The sequence below is a fragment of the Mytilus edulis genome, chromosome 12 (genome assembly GCF_963676685.1).
Source record: "Mytilus edulis chromosome 12, xbMytEdul2.2, whole genome shotgun sequence".
NCBI classification, from domain to species: domain Eukaryota; kingdom Metazoa; phylum Mollusca; class Bivalvia; order Mytilida; family Mytilidae; genus Mytilus; species Mytilus edulis.
Window position 1 is genome coordinate 46,153,609 of NC_092355.1, and position 7,994 is coordinate 46,161,602.

At 33.6% G+C, this 7,994-nt stretch overlaps 1 long non-coding RNA gene across 1 annotated transcript; it reads left to right on the top strand.

The window, feature by feature from the left end:
* Positions 1 to 1,694: 1,694 nt before the first annotated feature.
* On the top strand, positions 1,695 to 7,511 carry LOC139498596 (uncharacterized). The gene is made up of 3 exons (XR_011657970.1): positions 1,695 to 2,142; positions 4,552 to 4,710; positions 6,201 to 7,511. It is a non-coding gene; the product is annotated as an uncharacterized lncRNA (long non-coding RNA).
* The last annotated feature ends 483 nt before the right edge of the window (positions 7,512 to 7,994 follow it).

Below are 7,994 nucleotides of genomic sequence, written 5' to 3' on the forward strand. Positions count from 1 at the left end.
TGATGAAATTTGGTTAAATACATGGAAACTGTGCTTCCTTGTTTCTCAAAACATGCATAGTAATCAAAATAAGATGTGTAGTCATGTAAAAAAAACTAGTATAATAGACCACTTTCGAGTTCATCCGTCACCGTGAAAAACTCGTCAATTATGCGCGTCATTTACCGGATAGAGAGGATCGCCTGTGTACCTGCACTGTTAACGTTCATCAAGTGATCGTCATTGTGCAGGATAACATAGAATTAATATTTGCAGTTGTAAGTACTTAATTACAATTCCCTAATGACAGCAGTACTGATTATCAATTTAATTTGCCGAATAATTCGTGCAATATAGCATACAAGTTTTCTAACCATGAGAAAGGAAGAAAGACCAATCACAATTTGTCCTATATTTGTTTTTCTCTTTTTTAATTACATAAAAAAATAACCCATTCAAATATAGAGTTCATAAGATACAAATATTCCCTGTGGAACCCCCCCCCCTCACTTTTATTTGTGCTCTCTACTTTCAACCCTCGAATTAAGCTTTCGAATCTAATTAAAATTGAAACCTTGCTTTCTAACCAATCTATTCATGTACCGGACCGGCAACTTTCTTTATTTAATACGAAAATCTACAGTGCCATACACATTCATGTTGTTTGCTTGGAGTCTCCGCCCGAAAAGAATATTATAAAAGATATTATATTCCTGCATCACGTGATTTTTACCATGTGGAGCTTACATTTGAATAAATACCGAATATGGAAAGTGAAACTACAATTCAAAACATAAAGTCGGAAGGCACAAATAAGAAAAAGAAAGATTTTTTTTGGCAAAAGGTACAGGTAAATTCTCTCCGTGTTCAAAATATACATGAAATATTTGCCACTGCCCCTTTTCTGTTCTATGAATTCTAACCCTGAGTTTTCTATCTGTTACTCCATGCCAAGAAATCCTCGCTAAAAATTCCGGTCGACCCCCTACGGCAGTCATTAGTAGCTAAAGATTTGATTTCATTGAAGGAATTAATTTATGACCTTCATGTACGTGTTGCTTAGAACACAGCCATATACCAAATGGTCAATATTAATCATCCATGTAATTTGCTCTATGGGGTGTTTGCAGAATTTCAACGGAGGCAATTTCTTGGCAAGCACTCGCTCAACATTGGAACGGAAGTGACGATGCCCCTAAACGAACAAATGATGTTCACTTAAACCAGAGTTTTTAGCGGAAATGCTTTGAACTCGAAAGTTGTCTATTACGAAATAGGAGCTAATTGATCTTATCGCAGTTTTATCACTCGAAAAAAAGGACCGATTCACTCGAAATCCACGATCCTAGCCGGTCACTTTACCTACCATGATATATTTTTTTGCAAATCAGATATAGTTTGAAATACGTTTGACTTTGAATTCAGGTTTGCCCCAAGAGGTACCTCCTCCTAAGATGATCTGCACACTTTCTTCTGAGTATACACCTTACATTAATTCATAAGATATATATATCAAAAGGCCGAATAAATCAAACAACTTTTTAACTGAGTCCATTGAAGCATCACCATCTACAAACTAATAGTGACAATAACGTTTTGTTATGGTGTATTCGCTTCATTAGACATGCATACGTTGGGTTTAACTTTTTAGAACGACTTTCAATACACAAAATCCATTTATTGAAATTTGGAAATTTAAAACATTCTATTATAACATTCGATAGTCAGAAGGAATGACATCACCATTGAATACTCCATATATTTATATTATATATATATATATATATATCATTATATTATTATCAAACAGAACTTGTCAATTGTGACATTATTGAATAGTAATGGAGATAGAATATTCTCAACTATTTTGGACTAAATTTCGAGAATCGAGTCACAGTGACATAAAGTAAATCTATAGCCAATAATTCAAAATACTGTAGAAAATGTATGGAACTTATGCATATTCGAATGGCGCCAAGGTTCTTGGAATATTAGTTCCGTTATTTCTGACTATAGCGTTAGTTATGATATGTGTTGGTATAGGATTGCCATACTGGATCATTTTGGGAGAGACTAATTATGGGTTATTCCAAGTGTGTAACAGTACCATGTTTACACAGTGTTTCACCTCAGTGTCATATTTTTCGAACTATACAAACAACAGTAAGTACTTGTAAACTACTGATACAAATACGGGGTTTTCTTAACAGAATTAACAACACGTCACAAAGGAGGAAGACAATAATTTCTATAAGCAGATACATGTACGGAAGGGAAATAGAATAGTATCGATCATTTAAAACATATAGATAAAGAAACGTACCAGCCATGCATTCACTACGTATTAATAAAATTGAGAATGGAAATGGGGAATGTGTCAAAGAGACAACAACCCGACCAAATAAAAAACAGCAGCAGAGGGTCACCAACAGGTCTTCAATGTAGCGAGAAATTCCCGCACCCGGAGGCGTCCCTCAGCTGGCCCCTAAACAAATATATACTAGTCCAGTGATAATGAACGCCATACTAATTTCCAAATTGTACACAAGAAACTAAAATTAAAATAATACAAGGCTAACGAAGGCCAGAGGCTCCTGACTTGGGACAGGCGCAAAAATGCGGCGGGGTTAAACATGTTTGTGAGATCTCAACCCTCCATTAAGCCTGCTTCTCATTCCTTAACTTTTATGCTATATTTGAATTTTCTTTACATCGCAAATGGATATTTGTCACTCGTACCATTTTGAGGGGAATTTGCGTCGTATGAATTGTTCGCTTTTTTGAAGTAAGATAAGTCTGTAAACCAATCACCGATTTCATTCTGCTTCTCTGCACTTAATACAAGTTGTTCTCCTTTGCCGATTGTTGATTGGAACTATAGAATAATATCCGTCCGGGGTTTAAAGAATAAAGAATAGGCAAAATGTACAAAATAAATGGCAGAGAATAAAGAAGAGAAACATATGGAAAATTATAATAGAGAATGATGGGTGATTAGAATATAAAGAATACAGAATAATCATGGCCAAAAAATAGAAAATGTTTTACACCGAAAACTATACACGACAAAAGGAACCATTTTTCGTTAACTATTTAATTGTTCATTTTCGTGTCTGTTGTGAGGATTTAGATTTTAAAGTCATAAGAAACCTCAAATTAAAAAAATTAATACAGATGGTTTTTTTTATTACTCAATGGATAGTTTTCATTATAAAACTTATGTACATATACTTTTTTCTGAAGAAAATTCTTTAATTTGTTCATATTTAGAAGAAGTTTACTTTATTTTAATTGCTTCCTTCTAGGAAGGAATTCCCCGACATATTTTCCGTATGCAAAGTGACCTCAGTGTGACCCTTCTCGTAAAAATCCGGTGATCGCAATACGCATGGATGTCCTTAAAATAAAGTATTATCTGATTGTACATTTTAAACACGTGCTAGATATCCATGCTTTTTTGTTGATTGTTGACAAACAGGTGACAATCGTTAAACTTCGGCTTCAAAACACGAACTTTTTAATTACCTGCCATATTTTCTAAACAACACTGACCGATTGAAAAACCAATTATGTGTGTCTGTAATTCAGTGGTTGGTGTTTTTATCTGTATTGCGTTGATTTCGGGGCCTTTTATAACTGACTGTGCGGTATGGGGTTTGCTTATTTTTGAAGGCCGTACGGTGATCTGTAGCTGTTAATGTCTGTATCATTAGGTTTCTTGTTGAGAGTTGTTTCATGGGCAATCATACCACATGTTCTTATTAATATTTCATTTTTAATGATGTTGTGATCTATAACAATAGACCGCTGATACCTTGTCATGATTTTCAAAACGCCTTGTTGTTGTCTGTGTATGGTACATTATAAATCGGTTTCTATTATTTGTGTTAGGATCTGGTTATCGTTTTGATACTAGTATTGAATCATCTCTATTATTCTCAGATATCTTCTGAGAAATGGTCAAACATTTATAAAAAGGGTACCAAGAAAATTTTCAGTTGAAATAAAACCTTGTATACACTGTATACATTTAAACTATAAATAGCATGTAGTTTTTATACATAATGTATCTTTTAATTAAACAAGTTGACACATACCAGCTAAATTGTATCCTTAAGACATAGAGAGAAAGACTATTGATCTTAAAAATATGCGGATTTTTTTGGGGATATTTCTCCCCCGGCTATACTGTTCCTGAATAGAAATCTTACCATAAAGAATTAATTTGGAAACACTCTGTGCACTTAAACGGAATTAGTCTATTGGATTGACCTTATAAATCTTAAAATAAAACGAAAATAGATTAGAATACTTAACTTTGTGATAATTACCAAAGTGTTCATGCATCCTCTAACCGACATTGATTGAATTCAGGAATTGATCATCAGTTGATTTCTATTTAAGGAATGCATATAACACATATATAAACAAGTCATGCTTAAGTGTAACTTAAACAATAGTTGAATATGGCTAAGTTGTCCACATATGCTTGATATATAAGTAATTATGCAAAGTATTAAAAACAAATCAATAAAATTCGTCAATTATAATGAATTAAAGTTTGTATTGCAGGTTTAACGTTTTGGTACACGATGATTTTCCTCGCATGTTTTGGAGCATTGTTTATGCTAATATCTGAGATTTGTGTGTTCATCTACCCCTGCTATAAAGTCATTACAACACAGAAAATCATCGTAGGAGTGGTTTTAGTTATATTCTTGTTACTTGGGTGTAAGTAATAATATATGATATAGAATGGCTTTTTTGACAAACCACCATGTTTAGTAACCTAAGGTGAACAAAACACTACACTGGCATGAGAAATGACCAACCATGTCTGATAACATATGGGGAACAAATCATACACAGATATGAGTAACGACCAACAATGTCTGGGAACAAATGGGGAACAAAAACATACACAGAACATATGGGGAAAAAAAAAACATACACAGATATAAGTAACGACCAACCATGTCTGGGAACATATGGGGAACAAAAAACATACACAGATATGATTAACAACCAACCATGTCTGAGAACATATGGGGAACAAAAAAAATAAACAGATATGAGTAACGACAAACCCTGTCTGGGAACATATGGGGAACAAAAACATAAACAGATATATGTAATGACAAACCCTGTCTGGGAACATATGGGGAACAAAAAACATACACACATATGAGTAACGACAAACCCTGTCCGGGAACATATGGGGAACAAAAAACATACACAGATATGAGTAACGACAAACCCTGTCTAGGAACATATGGGGAACAAAACATGTCTGGGAACATATGGGGAACAAAAAACATACACAGATATGAGTAACAACAAACCCTGTCTGGGAACATATGTGGAACAAAAAACATATACAGATATGAGTAACGACAAACCATGTCTGGGAACATATGGAGAACAAAACATGTTTAGTTTAAACATATTTTATTTGCTGAATTAAATCAAAATGGATTAGACACAAGTAAATCATACTTATGAAGTCTTCTCAAAGAAACATGTCTGGGAACAAAACATGTCTGGGAACATATGGGGAACAAAACAATACATGGACATGAAATGCCTCTGACTCTATTTATCAAGGGTTGAATACAAAGCGATAGTAAACGCTCATACACTTCTATACGATCATAGCACGCAAACATTGTTCGTCTGACGTAAAAAAAAAAAAAAAGTAAAAAAATAAGCATTATTATTTATATGAAGAATTTCATTTATCTCCATGAGTTAGAGTGGAAAAAAAGATTTACTCAATTTCGATAGTTATGATACATGTATGCACGTTTTGGTATGTGTACAGTAAATAAACATTTAGAAATATCCTCTTAACATAAAGATACATCGGAGGCAAGAGGAAGGCAACCCGTATAACGTATATATTACACTTGTGTATAAGGTTACAGATAACACATGAGTTAGAGGAAGGCAATCCCGTATAACGTGTATACGCTTGTGTGTAGGGTTACAGACAGCACATGAGTTAGAGGAAGGCAATCCCGTATAACGTGTATACGCTTGTGTGTAAGGTTACAGACAACACATGAGTAAAAAAGCTAATTTCTTTATTTTTGTTCTTTTAGCACAACATATTTGTTTAATTTCTACATTTGTTTTAATTTACATCTTTGATCATTTTGTTATCTTACATTTTTTTAGCCATAATAAAAGGTGATAATTATATAGACCATTAAATTTTTCAGCTTTCTTCATCTTATCAGTAAATGGACTTATGATAGGAGTTGCAGTAGAGTCTGCGCTGACAAAAACAACAGCCAGTCAGGCTTTCAATTACGTGGGATGGACATTTTACTTATGTGGAGTAGGGGGAATACTTGCTCTTGTAACGTCTATTATGTTTATAATTCATCTCTATCTGGCTGTTTACCATTAGTTATATTACGTGTATTTTTTTAGAATGCGATATTAATCGATCGATAAAGGAGCCAAACAACAAATCTACGATTCACCTCAAGATGTTCTTCAGGAAATGTTGACATTTACAATACTACTAAATTAAATTTAATGCATGTTAGGGAAAGGGTATTTTCAGTACAATAATCCATCTATAAATATTGGTTATGTAGGCCGTGTAAACATATAATTATAAAGACAACACATTTTAGCTTTTTTACCTCAGGAATAGATTACCTTAGCTGTATTTGGCAAAACTTTTAGGAATTTTGGTCCCAAATGCTCTTCAACTTAGTTCTTTATTTGGCTTTTTAAATCGAGTGTCACTGATGAGTTTTTTGTAGACGATACGCGCGTCTGGCGTAAATAAAAAATTTAATCCTGGTATCTATGATGAGTTTATTTGATGAATTAATTGCAGTATTTCAGAAAAAAGACGAAATAGATCAGTAAAAATGTTTACGGGATAAAAAGGTAAAATCACAAAAATACCGAACTCCGAGGAAAATTCAAAACGGAAAGAAAGCCCCTTAATGGAAAAATCAAAAGATATAACACATCAAACAGCTAATTCTATTTTAGCAGTCAAAATGCGTTGACCGTATATTTCTATTTATCCTGCAATTGGGTGTTCTACTATACAGATACAGCCCTACAGGTATCGCTATGCTGTATCTGTATACCGCCCACTGCCGGACTGAGTATCATGTATGAACCTTCGTGACCTCAGACAGAATGTGTATTGCAGTCGCATTCTAACGACGTATCAATGGCGAATTAACGATTACTTTTTTACGTTCTGTTTGTTTTTAAACATTTCTTTAGAGCAATAAGAATCACACCAATTTTCTGATAACATACACACATGAACAGCAGTCTTTTCTGCGATGACAACTATCGATTTCAAAACTTGAATGTGTATGATTTTGTAACAAAAACAACCATGTCAATTTCAGCATGCATGTTTGGTGAATGTCGAGTCTGAAACGTAGTGAATGGTGAAAAATTCGTACACTTCTGTTTCAAGTTGGACAATGTTTTGTTATTTGTTTTTACTGTAAATTAGTTGTTATGTTAAAATAGATAATTATACACCTTGAGCGATGTATTATTGTTGACCATTTGAGATTCTTTTTATGCGAACCCGTCTTCAGCTGAACGTGTGAATACTGTATCGTATTACTACACGGGCCTCAAGGGATTTCAAATCGAAAATAAATGCAAAACATGTGTTTTTGTGTCTTTCAAAACACAAATAATATACAGAATTAATTGCAGGATAAAGACAATAACTGTTTAGTGTCTTTAAATATCAGCTGTATTTGTGGTCGGCTCGAAACAGGTGTAATAGCTCGCTAAAAGCTCGCAAACACCTTGTTTCCTAGCCTCGTACAAATAAAGCTGATATTTAAAGACACTAAACAGTTATTGTATATGTCATATACAGTCACTAACCTGATATCACTTTTCCTCATGAATATCTAAATAGAAATTGCCGAAATTATGATTAATTATTCATTCGACCTATCCAACCTGTTCTTGTTTCCAATGTATACAACAACTCAAACTTATTTCTTTTGTAA